The sequence below is a fragment of the Homarus americanus genome, unplaced genomic scaffold, assembly GCF_018991925.1.
Source record: "Homarus americanus isolate GMGI-L3 unplaced genomic scaffold, GMGI_Hamer_2.0 scaffold6565, whole genome shotgun sequence".
Lineage (NCBI taxonomy): Eukaryota > Metazoa > Arthropoda > Malacostraca > Decapoda > Nephropidae > Homarus > Homarus americanus.
Window position 1 is genome coordinate 89749 of NW_024752453.1, and position 13364 is coordinate 103112.

A 13364-nucleotide genomic window follows, 5' to 3' on the forward strand; every position below is an offset into this window, starting at 1 on the left:
TACACGCTCACAGGACATCTTCTTCGAGGCTCCATACACCCCTATCACAGAGACAACAGCTATACATTCAAAGGACGTCTTCTCCTCGGCTCCATACACCCCTGTCACATGGACGACAGCTACACGTTCACCGGACATCTTCTTCAAGGCTCCATACACCCCTGTCACATGGACGACAGCTACACGTTCACCGGACATCTTCTTCGAGGCTCCATACACCCCCGTCACAGAGACGACGGCTATACATTCAAAGGACGTCTTCTCCTCGGCTCCATACACCCCTGTCACAGGGACAACGGCTACACGTTCACGGGACATCTTCTTTGAGGCTCCATACACCCCTATCACAGAGACGACGGCTATACATTCAAAAGACATTGTAGGGGTATCGAGATATTAATGTTGTCTAGCACTCAGGATGGAAGGAAACTCTAATGTGGTTTTCTTGTATAATATATAAGTTATATGAGAGACAGACTGGTGCTGCAGATGTCGTCTGGTGAGGGGCTGCTCGGTAGAAGACGTTCGGTGAGTAGCGTGTTGTAGGAGGTAGATGTGCAGGACCTTCGTTAGAGAAGATGTTGCCTGTTGCTGGCCTTCTGATTGAATGAATGCTGGACAGCTAGGAGCTTGCTGGAGGAGATGTTGCTTGTTCAGGAAAATGGGCAGAATCACATTTGGTTGGTGAGGAAGCTCAGAAGGACAGCTGGTGGGTCGCCATACTCGCTGGCAGGAGCGAGGACCGCCAGGCAGGCAAGGAGATGCGAGGGAGCCAGGCAGCAGCGGAGGAGGTGTTGCTTGTTCGAGAACATTGGTCAGACTGAATCTCAAGGGAGAGACAGAGCTTATATACCCAGCAGCCCCTATGAGTGGTGTTGGGAAAACCCAAGAAGTCGCCGACCTTTTGGCTCGGTTGCTAGGAAACGGCGGGCATTGGAATGCGGATACACTTGGTTGCTAGGGAAGACAGTAGCAGGTGATGTGCAGCTACACAGTTTGTAGTGGAGACGTCCACTACAATGTCTTCTCCTCGGCTACACGTTCAAAGGACATCTACTTCTCAGCTCCATACACCCCTGTCACAGGGACGACAGCTACACGTTCACGGGACATCTTCTTTGAGGCTCCATACACCCATCACAGAGACGACACCTATACATTCAAAAGACATTGTAGGGGTATCGAGATATTAATGCTGGCTAGCACTCAGGATGGAAGAAAACTCTAATGTGGTTTTCTTGTATAATATATAAGTTATATTAGAGACAGTCTGATGCTAGAGATGCCATCTGGTGAGAGGCTGCTCGGTAGAACACGTTCGGTGAGTAGCGTGTTGTAGTAGGTAGATGTGCAGGAGCTTCGTTACAGAAAATGTTGCCTGTTGCTGGCCTCCTGATTGAATGAATGCTGGACAGCTAGGAGCTTGCTAGAGGAGATGTTGCTTGTTCAGGAAAATGGGCAGAATCAGAATTGGTTGGTGAGGAACCTCAGAATGACAGCTGGTGAGTCGCCATGCTCGCTGGCGGGAGCGAGGACCGCCAGACAGGCAAAGAGATGCGAGGGACCCAGGCAGCGGCGGAGGAGGAGATGTTACTTGTTCAAAAAGATTGGTCAGACTCAATCTCAAGAGGGAGAGACAGAGCTTATATACCCACCAGCCGCTATGAGTCATGTTGGGAAAACCCAAGAAGTCGCCAGCCTTTTGGCTCGGTTGCTAGAATACAGCGGGCATTGGAATGCAGATACGCTTGGTTGCTAGGGAAGACGGTAGCAGGTGATGTGCAGCTACGCAATTTGTAGAGGAAAAGTCCGCTACAATGTCTTCTCCTCGGCTACACGTTCAAAGGACATCTACTTCTCAGCTCCATACACCCCTGTCACAGGGACAACGGCTACACGTTCACGGGACATCTTCTTCGAAGCTCCATACACCCCGGTCACAGGGACGACAGCTATACATTCACGGGACGTCTTCTCCGCCCCAATCGCAGACACGACGTATTCTCGGCACCGTACACCCCGGGGACAGCGGCTGTGAATTCAAACGACATCTCGGTACGCCGGTCGCGGCTACGCGTCGTCGTCGACGGCGAGTTAGCCCCCTTCCTTCGATCTGAAAAAGAGAAAACATTTAACAATTTCCAATTTTTCCACTCTCCCACTAAAGATGAACGTCACAATGGCCTCTTCCGTCAAATATATTACCCGTGCTGCGGAGTAGCCCCGTGCCGCTTCTTCCCGCGTCGATGGCACTCCTTCTCGAGGCTTCACCGCTGGGATCTGTTCTTCGCCCACTTCTGGGTGACGCCACACAACTCCCCCTCTGCACAATAATTCGTGACGCATTACCCGCTTCCGCTCGGGAGCGACGACCGGTACCTCAGGATCAAAACGACATACCCACAGAGGTTATTATAAACAAACCGCTCCTGCAAATGGATGGCCTTTACTCGTCTTGGAAAAGACAAATCTCGTATCCATACGGTAAGTAATACCTACGATATCCTAGGACTTGCCGGCTCTCTTCGCAGAGCCTTTCCCCGTCGTCGCCGACGCCCTCTCGTGCCCCCTGCGTCGACGTGCTTCTCCTGGTCCGACTCCCACACCTCTAGTGTCTACAGCCGATGCTCCGCTGAAAAACGGGGACGGAGTTCAAGAGGGGTTACGGCGTCCAATTCTTGCCCGTCGACGACGCCTCCCTCTTCTCGAGAGTGCGTTGCCTACGACGGACCCGCCTTTACCTCGGCTTGACCCATCTACGGAGAGCGCGCCTCTTCCGAGGCGCGTCGCCCTCCGACAATTTCTACCCTCCGCCGCCGACTCTTCACCCGCTTCCCTCAGTCAAACTCATCCGATCTAACTACGTACTCTACATTCACCGAGGCTAGTACCGATCATTACACAGCCTCGAGTGTGTAACAACAATACCAGCCTCCTACCAACAAACTTCACCACAACTGACCAATACTAAACAAATTACACTCTTCTAAAACATGCATTCCACTATAATAAACTCAATTCAAGTCATGGACGATTACTCACGCAATCGTTAATACTACGTCGGCTCCTTCCCGTACGTTATACTTCCTCCGACGAAACGCGCATCTCATTTTCCGCCTCGGCTGCTCTGCCATACCTCCGCCTTTTCTGCAACCCGGTTACGCTGCATCCTGAAAAACAACAACAACAACAACACTTATTTCTCACTACAACCTTCTATAAACAATCTTCCACAACACATACAAAAACATTACTCTATTTCATATCCATTCTTGGCTAAAATTGAAAATGGCATTTCAACTTACCATTCCTTTTATCCTCATCGGCTGCTTCGTCACGTCTCTCACTCCTTTTCCAAAATCTTCTTCCTCGGCTCCTCCATTGTTGGTCCTCACACTCGGTGCCATCGCAACACTCTGCGCTTTCTTCGGCTGTAGGACGAGCATCCGCCACCTTCAAATAACGACTGGCCCCTGCACGTGCTTATACACCTCATCTACCTCCAGTAGTAGTAGTAGTAGTAGTAGTCTACCACAAAACATACCTGCAAACATATTTTCAAACAACAACTAGTCATAATCCACTTAGGCAATTTTCTATTACGGCAACTCTTCACAAATGTCGTCCTACGCTCCGTGGCAACATCACTTACTTTTCACACGGCCCCAAGTATTACCTCAATTTACTCTCACCTTGCCCAGGTCAAGTCAAACCCACACACTTTTACCAACCCAAATGCAATCAATAGTCTCATAGCCCTCAACACACAATCCCTACCATAACTACACTATCAATCTAAAGGTCTCATACAAGCTTCCTACCTATTTCCCACGGACTCGTAACAACACATTTCATCCACAAAAAACTTCACCTACAACTCTTCCAATTTCACTATTACATGACAAAATTTAACATCACCGTATGACGAGTCGACGCGCTCCTCTCAACGAGTCGGCCATATTCCGCCACCACCAACATGAAACAAAAACAAAAACACATCAATGTTGCAAATACTGTACTCTACTCTTCAAATTATTAAACAGTATAAATGCACATTCAATTAACCAGTCTTCCTCCACGCACCACAATACTTACACCAAAACTGGCTCCAAAATTCAGTCCAGCGTTAATGTCCCTCTCCAACACCAATCACGTCTTATGCACGCCAACAACTCCTCCTGTACGATATATACAAAACAATTAGTACAAACACAAAACTTACACATTATTAACAACAACCCAAGACGCTCTTCATTTTCATATCACTTCAACCAGTGTACATTACCTTTCTGGAGATGGTGCACGGGCCGCATGGTTACAACACTTGGCTCCTTTCAAACATCAAAGGCTTCTCCCCCACCTCTGGATGGCTACCATACTTCCACTTGCTTAGTCTGCGCCATACAGGTAATAATAGCCTTTCTGCACTTGCCGCCACATCTCAAGCCTGAAAAATAACAACTCCTTCACACAACCACCATATTACAACACCTTTACTTTCGCCTCCACGCGTCCCTCCATCCTCGAAACTCTTCGGCCACCTCATATTTTGACACCTCCTCAAACTGCAAACATAACTTACTTTAGTATCACACAACAAACTCTATACCAATTTCACAAACAGACAACTCTTGCACAAATGTGCTCCTACGCTCCATGGCAACCTCACTTACTTTTCAAACATTCCCAACTATATACCTTGCCCGTCTCAAATATAACCCCCACTCTAATCTCTGACCAAGCAACGGTCCCTACCATCAATACAATATCAATGTATGATTCCTACCTATTTCCCCCACACATGTTACCATGGGGTCGTAACAACACATTTCATCGACAAAAAACTTCACTTACAACTCTTCCAACAATACATAACAAAATTTAACATCACCGTATGACGAGTCGACACGCTCCTCTCAACAAGTCGGCTATATTGCGCCGCCGCCGACAACATGAAAAAAAAACATCAATGTTACAAATACTCTACTCTTCAAATTATTACACAGTATATATACACATTCAATTACCAAGTCTTCTTCCAGGCACTAAAATACTTACACCAAAGCTGCCTCCAAAACTCAGTCCAGCGTTAATGTCCCTCTCCAACACCAACCACGTCTTATGGACGGCAACACCTCCTGTAAAATATATACAAAACAATTACTACAAACAAAACTTAATAGCAATAACAAAGCTTACACAATATCACAGTAATAACAACCCTACCGACAACACAAGTCCACCTGCAATCGGTGTACATTACCTTGCAGGAGATGGTGCATGGGCCGCATGGTTACAACACTGGCCTCCTTTCAAACATCAAACGCTTCTCCCCCACCTCTGGATGAGTACCCTACTTCCACTTGCTTAGTCTGCGCCATACAGGTAATAATAGCCTTTCTGCACTTGCTGCCACATCTCCTCAAGCCTGAAAAGTAACAAGTCCTTCACACAACCACCATATTACAACACGTTTACTTTCGCGCCCCAACATTTTCATCAGCGACGAAGCAAACCTCACATTAGCGACAATATAGACTACCGTGTCCACACCTTTACTCTACAACAACTTTCATTTTATGTTACTTCAAACCTATATGTCATAAACTCTCAACTACAAAATCAATACTTACCCACCAGTAATCCTCCAAACTCTTCGGCCACCTCATCTTTCCACACCTCCTCAAACTGCAAACATAACTTATTTTAGTATCACACAACAAACTCTATACCAATTTCACAAACAGCCAACTCTTGCACAAATGTGCTCCTACGCTCCATGGCAACCTCACTTACTTTTCAAACATTCCCAACAATGTACCTTCCCACACATTTTACTCACACCTTACCCGTCTCAAATATAACCGCCACTCTAATCTCTGACCAAGCAACGGTCCCTACCATCAATACAATATCAATGTATACTGCACATGAAATTAGTGGAAACGTCTCATACAAGCTTCCTACTTATTTCCGCCACACTTGTTACCATGGAGTCGTAACAACACATTTCATCAACAAAAAGCTTCACCTAAAACTCGTCAGATTTCACTAATACATGACAAAATTCAACATCACCTTATGACGAGTCGACACGCTCCTCTCAACAAGTCGCCCATATTCCGCCGCCGCCAACATGAAAAAAAAACATCAATGTTACAAATACTCCACTCTTCAAATTATTACACAGTATATATGCACATTCAATTACCAAGTCATCTTCCAGGCACTAAAATACTTACACCAAAACTGGCTCCAAAATTCAGTCCAACGTTAATGTCCCTCTCCAACACCAACCACGTCTTATGGACGGCAACACCTCCTGTAAAATATATACAAAACAATTACTACAAACAAAACTTAATAGCAATAACAAAGCTTACACAATGCCACAGTAATAACAACCCTACCGACAAAACAAGTCCACCTTCAACCGGTGTACATTACCTTGCAGGAGATGGTGCACGGGCCGCATCGTTACAACACTGGCCTCCTTTCAAACATCAAACGCTTCTCCCCCACCTCTGGATGGCTACCATACTTCCACTTGCTTAGTCTGCGCCATACAGGTAATAATAGCCTTTCTGCACTTGCCGCCACATCTCCTCAAGCCTGAAAAGTAACAAGTCCTTCACACAACCACCATATTACAACACGTTTTCTTTCGCGTCCCTACATTTTCATCAGCGACGAGGCAAACCTCACATTAGTTACAATATAGACTACCGTGTCCACACCTTTACTCTACAACAACTTTCACTTTATGGTACTTCCAACCTGTATGTCATAAACTCTCAACTACAAAATCAGTACTTACCCACCAGTAATCCTCCAAACTCTTCGGCCACCTCATCTTTCGACACCTCCTCAAACTGCAAACATAACTTATTTTTATATCACAACAAACTCTATACCAATTTCACAAACAGGCAACTCTTGCACAAATGTGCTCCTACGCTCCATGTCAACCTCACTTACTTTTCAAACATTCCCAACTATATACCTTGCCCGTCTCAAATATAACCCCCACTCTAATCTCTGACCAAGCAACGGTCCCTACCATAATTACAATATTAATGTATACTGCTCATGAAATTAGTGGAAACGTCTCATACAAGCTTCCTACTTATTTCCGCCACACTTGTTACCATGGAGTCGTAACAACACATTTCATCAACAAAAAGCTTCACCTAAAACTCTTCAAATTTCACTAATACATGACAAAATTCAACATCACCGTATGACGAGTCGACACGCTCCTCTCAACAAGTCGCCCATATTCCGCCGCCGCCACCAACATGAAAAAAAACATCAATGTTACAAATACTCCACTCTTCAAATTATTACACAGTATATATACACATTCAATTACCCAATGTTCTTCCAGGCACTAAAATACTTACACCAAAGCCGCCTCCAAAACTCAGTCCAGCGTTAATGTCCCTCTCCAACACCAACCACGTCTTATGGACGGCAACACCTCCTATAAAATATATACAAAACAATTACTACAAACAAAACTTAATATCAATTACAAAGCTTACACAATACCACAGTAATAACAACCCTACCGACAACACAAGTCCACCTTCAACCGGTGTACATTACCTTGCAGGAGATGGTGCACGGGCCGCATCGTTACAACACTGGCCTCCTTTCAAACATCAAACGCTTCTCCCCCACCTCTGGATGACTACCCTACTTCCACTTGCTTAGTCTGCGCCATACAGGTAATAATAGCCTTTCTGCACTTGCCGCCACATCTCCTCAAGCCTGAAAAGTAACAAGTCCTACACACAACCACCATATTACAACACGTTTACTTTCGCGTCCCTACATTTTCATCAGCGACGAGGCAAACCTCACATTAGTTACAATATAGACTACCGTGTCCACACCTTTACTCTACAACAAATTTCACTTTATGTTACTTCAAACCTGTATGTCATAAACTCTCAACTACAAAATCAATACTTACCCACCAATAATCCTCGAAACTCTTCGGCCACCTCATCTTTCCACACCTCCTCAAACTGCAAACATAACTTATTTTAACATCACAACAAACTCTATACCAATTTCACAAACAGGCAACTCTTGCACAAATGTGCTCCTACACTCCATGGCAACCTCACTTACTTTTCAAACATTCCCAACTATATACCTTGCCCATCTCAAATATAACCCCCACTCTAATCTCTGACCAAGCAACGGTCCCTACCATAATTACAATATCAATGTATACTGCTCCTGAAATTAGTGGAAACGTCTCATACAAGCTTCCTACTTATTTCCGCCACACTTGTTACCATGGAGTCGTAACAACACATTTCATCAACAAAAAGCTTCACCTAAAACTCTTCAAATTTCACTAATACATGACAAAATTCAACATCACCGTATGACGAGTCGACACGCTCCTCTCAACAAGTCGCCCATATTCCGCCGCCGCCACCAACATGAAAAAAAACATCAATGTTACAAATACTCCACTCTTCAAATTATTACACAGTATATATACACATTCAATTACCCAATGTTCTTCCAGGCACTAAAATACTTACACCAAAGCCGCCTCCAAAACTCAGTCCAGCGTTAATGTCCCTCTCCAACACCAACCACGTCTTATGGACGGCAACACCTCCTATAAAATATATACAAAACAATTACTACAAACAAAACTTAATATCAATTACAAAGCTTACACAATACCACAGTAATAACAACCCTACCGACAACACAAGTCCACCTTCAACCGGTGTACATTACCTTGCAGGAGATGGTGCACGGGCCGCATCGTTACAACACTGGCCTCCTTTCAAACATCAAACGCTTCTCCCCCACCTCTGGATGACTACCCTACTTCCACTTGCTTAGTCTGCGCCATACAGGTAATAATAGCCTTTCTGCACTTGCCGCCACATCTCCTCAAGCCTGAAAAGTAACAAGTCCTACACACAACCACCATATTACAACACGTTTACTTTCGCGTCCCTACATTTTCATCAGCGACGAGGCAAACCTCACATTAGTTACAATATAGACTACCGTGTCCACACCTTTACTCTACAACAAATTTCACTTTATGTTACTTCAAACCTGTATGTCATAAACTCTCAACTACAAAATCAATACTTACCCACCAATAATCCTCGAAACTCTTCGGCCACCTCATCTTTCCACACCTCCTCAAACTGCAAACATAACTTATTTTAACATCACAACAAACTCTATACCAATTTCACAAACAGGCAACTCTTGCACAAATGTGCTCCTACACTCCATGGCAACCTCACTTACTTTTCAAACATTCCCAACTATATACCTTGCCCATCTCAAATATAACCCCCACTCTAATCTCTGACCAAGCAACGGTCCCTACCATAATTACAATATCAATGTATACTGCTCCTGAAATTAGTGGAAACGTCTCATACAAGCTTCCTACTTATTTCCGCCACACTTGTTACCATGGAGTCGTAACAACACATTTCATCAACAAAAAGCTTCACCTACAACTCTTCCAACAATACATAACAAAATTTAACATCACCGTATGACGAGTCGACACGCTCCTCTCAACAAGTCGGCCATATTCCGCCGCCACCAACATGAAAAAAACAAAAACATCAATGTTACAAATACTCCACTCTTCAAATTATTACACAGTATATATACACATTCAATTACCCAGTCTTCCTTCCAGGCACTAAAATACTTACACCAAAGCTGCCTCCAAAACTCAGTCCAGCGTTAATCTCCCTCTCCAACACCAACCACGTCTTATGGACGGCAACACCTCCTGTAAAATATATACAAAACAATTACTACAAACAAAACTTAATAGCAATTACAAAGCTTACACAATATCACAGTAATAACAACCCTACCGACAACACAAGTCCACCTTCAACCGGTGTACATTACCTTGCAGGAGATGGTGCATGGGCCGCATCGTTACAACACTGGCCTCCTTTCAAACATCAAAAGCTTCTCCCCCACCTCTGGATGGCTACCATACTTCCCCTTGCTTAATCAACACAGTCTACTGCACTTCCCAACACGTCTCCACCCCATCCGCAAGCCTGAAAAATAACAAATCCTACACACAACAACATGCTTATTTTCGCTTCAACCTCTCTATTAAGGTGCGTCCACACGTGTCAATTCTACTACCGGCTCTGCTCGAATGCCATACATCGACCTTTCCTCACATTAACAACAAAATATACACGTGTGTCCACAACTCAATATTTATATTACTTCAAAACTATTTCATAAAATTTCAACACTTACCCACAGGTAGTGCTCTAATCCACCTACACTCTTTGACCACCTCCTCCACCTGCAAAGAAAAAATCATCAAACATTAACACCTTTCAGTCATTTTACTGTCAACACAAGTCGACATTTTACTCCACCATTTCTCATTACCACTTTTTAGGGGCAAGGGGATGTGGCACCCCTCCCTTAATCCTGAGCAACGTGAAGCGCCTACACCGCCCAACTAGGCACCATGCCAACTTCATGCTTGCCTTTATGTCTCATTAGTCAAGTGACCACAAACCTCAAGGACCATGGGATTTTCGGGTCGAGGGCATACAACCCCAAAGACTTTCTGGCCAACTTACTGGAACCTCCAACAACTTGCCCCCGAATACGAATTCGCAACTTTCGATTTACAACAGGTATCTACTTTACCACTACGTCAACAGGGACGTCTAGGAAGCGTGTCCAAACCACTTTCCACCGGCCCGGGATTCCAATCCGTCACGTCTCGCTTGCGAGACGAGACCGGTACCGCTGGCACACCCCCGCTTGCTCCAATGTGCAAAACTATTACAAATAGACTAGTCACTCCTTCCATTTTTAACGCCGCCATATTGCGCCCGTCCACCGCCACACACCAACCTGCAAAAAAACCACTCGTTACCCTCTACTTTCAAATAAACTCAATTTATCTTTAACCATTTACATTTCTTTTTAATGTACACCCGAGGCAGACAACGTCTCAGACTACAATTTAAACTTAACATGACCAAACTCGAGCCACAAACTAACTTCAACACAATGCTTCATTTAACTTTCAAGTACTCTACGGCAACAAATCATTTTAAAATTTCATAACATTTATTTTAGAAACTTTCAAATAACAATGTCACTTACCCATCAGTATTCCCTTAGTCTACCTCAAACTAATAACATTACCTGCTCCTTCCACCTCCAACAACCACCTGAAAACAAAACAATTAGTATAACCCGACATTTAAACAATTATCAATACAAATATATTAGCCATGAACCACTTATCAATTTTCATATTATACCTACGAACTGGACCTTAACTTTAGTCAAATACAATTACAGTAACAGCAACACCTTCCATTTTAAATACCGAATTCACGCTCCACCTCAAACCTTCTGCCACGTTTTCTTCTTTATTCCACAGTATAAGCCATTAGTCTCCCGTACACACACCTACCACCTGCAATAAAACTCGGTAAATTTCACTTTGTCAAAACCCAACATCAAATTACAATTATTTCACACGCCATATTAAACAAATCATTTACTCCAACAGTACTTACGACTCAACCTGCAAACTTACTTACATTTCAAAGTGCCAATTCAAAACTACTGAAACCAAAGCATATACACAATACAATTAGTCAACCTCTAATCAGCCTAACAATATCCAAAAATTAACTTAACCCTAACAGCCACCTCACCTAGCCTAACCTATATCTACGACAACTTCATATTCCCGTAAACACAACCAAAAGTGTAGTACCATTATATAGCCTCCAGTATATAACAGCACAAACACAACACCAGTCACAAATTCCCCTCACCTCACCTCTACCTAAACTCTAACTTCTGGGTCTACCTCGGTGCCGGTCACACCCACGGTCCGTCATCCACTTCACGCTAGTTCACTCCAACTTAACGCTCCTGCGGCACTCCTCTACAGCTTCCTCCTTACGGTTGCTGTAATCTGAAAATAAACATCTCTTATTACAATGATAACCACAAACACATCCACCAATCACCTAGTATTCACAGGTAAAATTGCGAGCACCAAATCCATGCTAGGGTCGGTGCATCCTTAGCCGACTCTACATTAAAACCTACGACTTTAAGCCGCTTATTTCTTCAAACATTCTTTTTTTAACTCATTTCATAGTCGACCAAAAACAATTTAATTTAAACTTAACCACTTACCCTATTGCCAACTATACGGCAAAAAACAAAAAATCATGCTTTGCAAATCCACTCTTCAATATACGACTAATTTACATTTTAACCCGACATGAATTATTTGCCATCGCCAATATTTCTCATTAATCATCAACATTCACACTACGCGCCCTTCCTACACATCACCTGACCATTCCAATAATTATATAACCGCTAGCAACACATTATCCAAACTCCCCTCATTTCACGCTAATAACCCACATTCTAACGCTACCCTCACAATACGTACTGCACATCAACTCAAATACCTATTACAAAACAAATATTAAGTAAATGCTTCTTGTAATCGAGACTAACACCAATTTTATTTTCTAGACACAAAAATTAGGAAATAACTTCAGTAATATACTCTACAACAGGTACCACTCAACTCGGCCTCTCAAACACTATCTTTTCCACGCTAAATAAACTCTCAATATCCATAGTCACTTACCTGCACATGTCCTTCTGGTCCTGTCCCCTCACTCATCTCCGGTCACTGTCGGAAGATTCACTTTCTCTCACATTGACGGCATCACTATATACACATCAAAACGCACACCATTATTCGTTAAATGAGGCAACTTCTCACTCATTTTCAACATTCCACCGCCATACACGGGATTCTTAAATAGATTTCACAGGCCTCAAGTCAAATACAGAGTACGACTTGTGTTAAAGACCTCAGAAAAACGTTTAAGAAAACCGTTCAACTGCAGCAAACTATTTGCCGAATGAACAAATGTTTTAACACGACTTCACATATAATTTTCTTTTCTTCTTCACCTTGTAATGTAGATAATACTACCACCAGACACTAGTATCAGATTGTAACTGATTCATCCTTGCTGGTCCAGCCTTTAAATACCCTACCTTCCAACCGACTCGCTGCTCGACCAAAAAATTAGTCGCTCTCAGCTCACTCGATCCACTCATTCGATTAACTTCCAATTTTCACCATTTTAATTCTTCACCTCGGCGTCAAACTACAAGGATACATTGAAAACTCTCGTGTAATCTTCAACAGTATTCAAACAAAGTCCATTTCGTGAAATATAGTCCAAATTTCTCCACCTCAAAACCGCCAGAGTCGTGCTTTCTGAGTCCCCGACACCCCGAACTTCTCC

At 43.6% G+C, this 13364-nt stretch overlaps 1 long non-coding RNA gene across 1 annotated transcript; it reads right to left on the minus strand.

Annotated features, from left to right (window-relative positions):
• Positions 1 to 5025: 5025 nt before the first annotated feature.
• Positions 5026 to 5804, minus strand: LOC121855094. Its single transcript, XR_006086711.1, has 3 exons — positions 5634 to 5804; positions 5264 to 5428; positions 5026 to 5138 (listed from the first exon to the last, which is right to left on the minus strand). It is a non-coding gene; the product is annotated as an uncharacterized LOC121855094 (long non-coding RNA).
• Positions 5805 to 13364: the final 7560 nt, after the last annotated feature.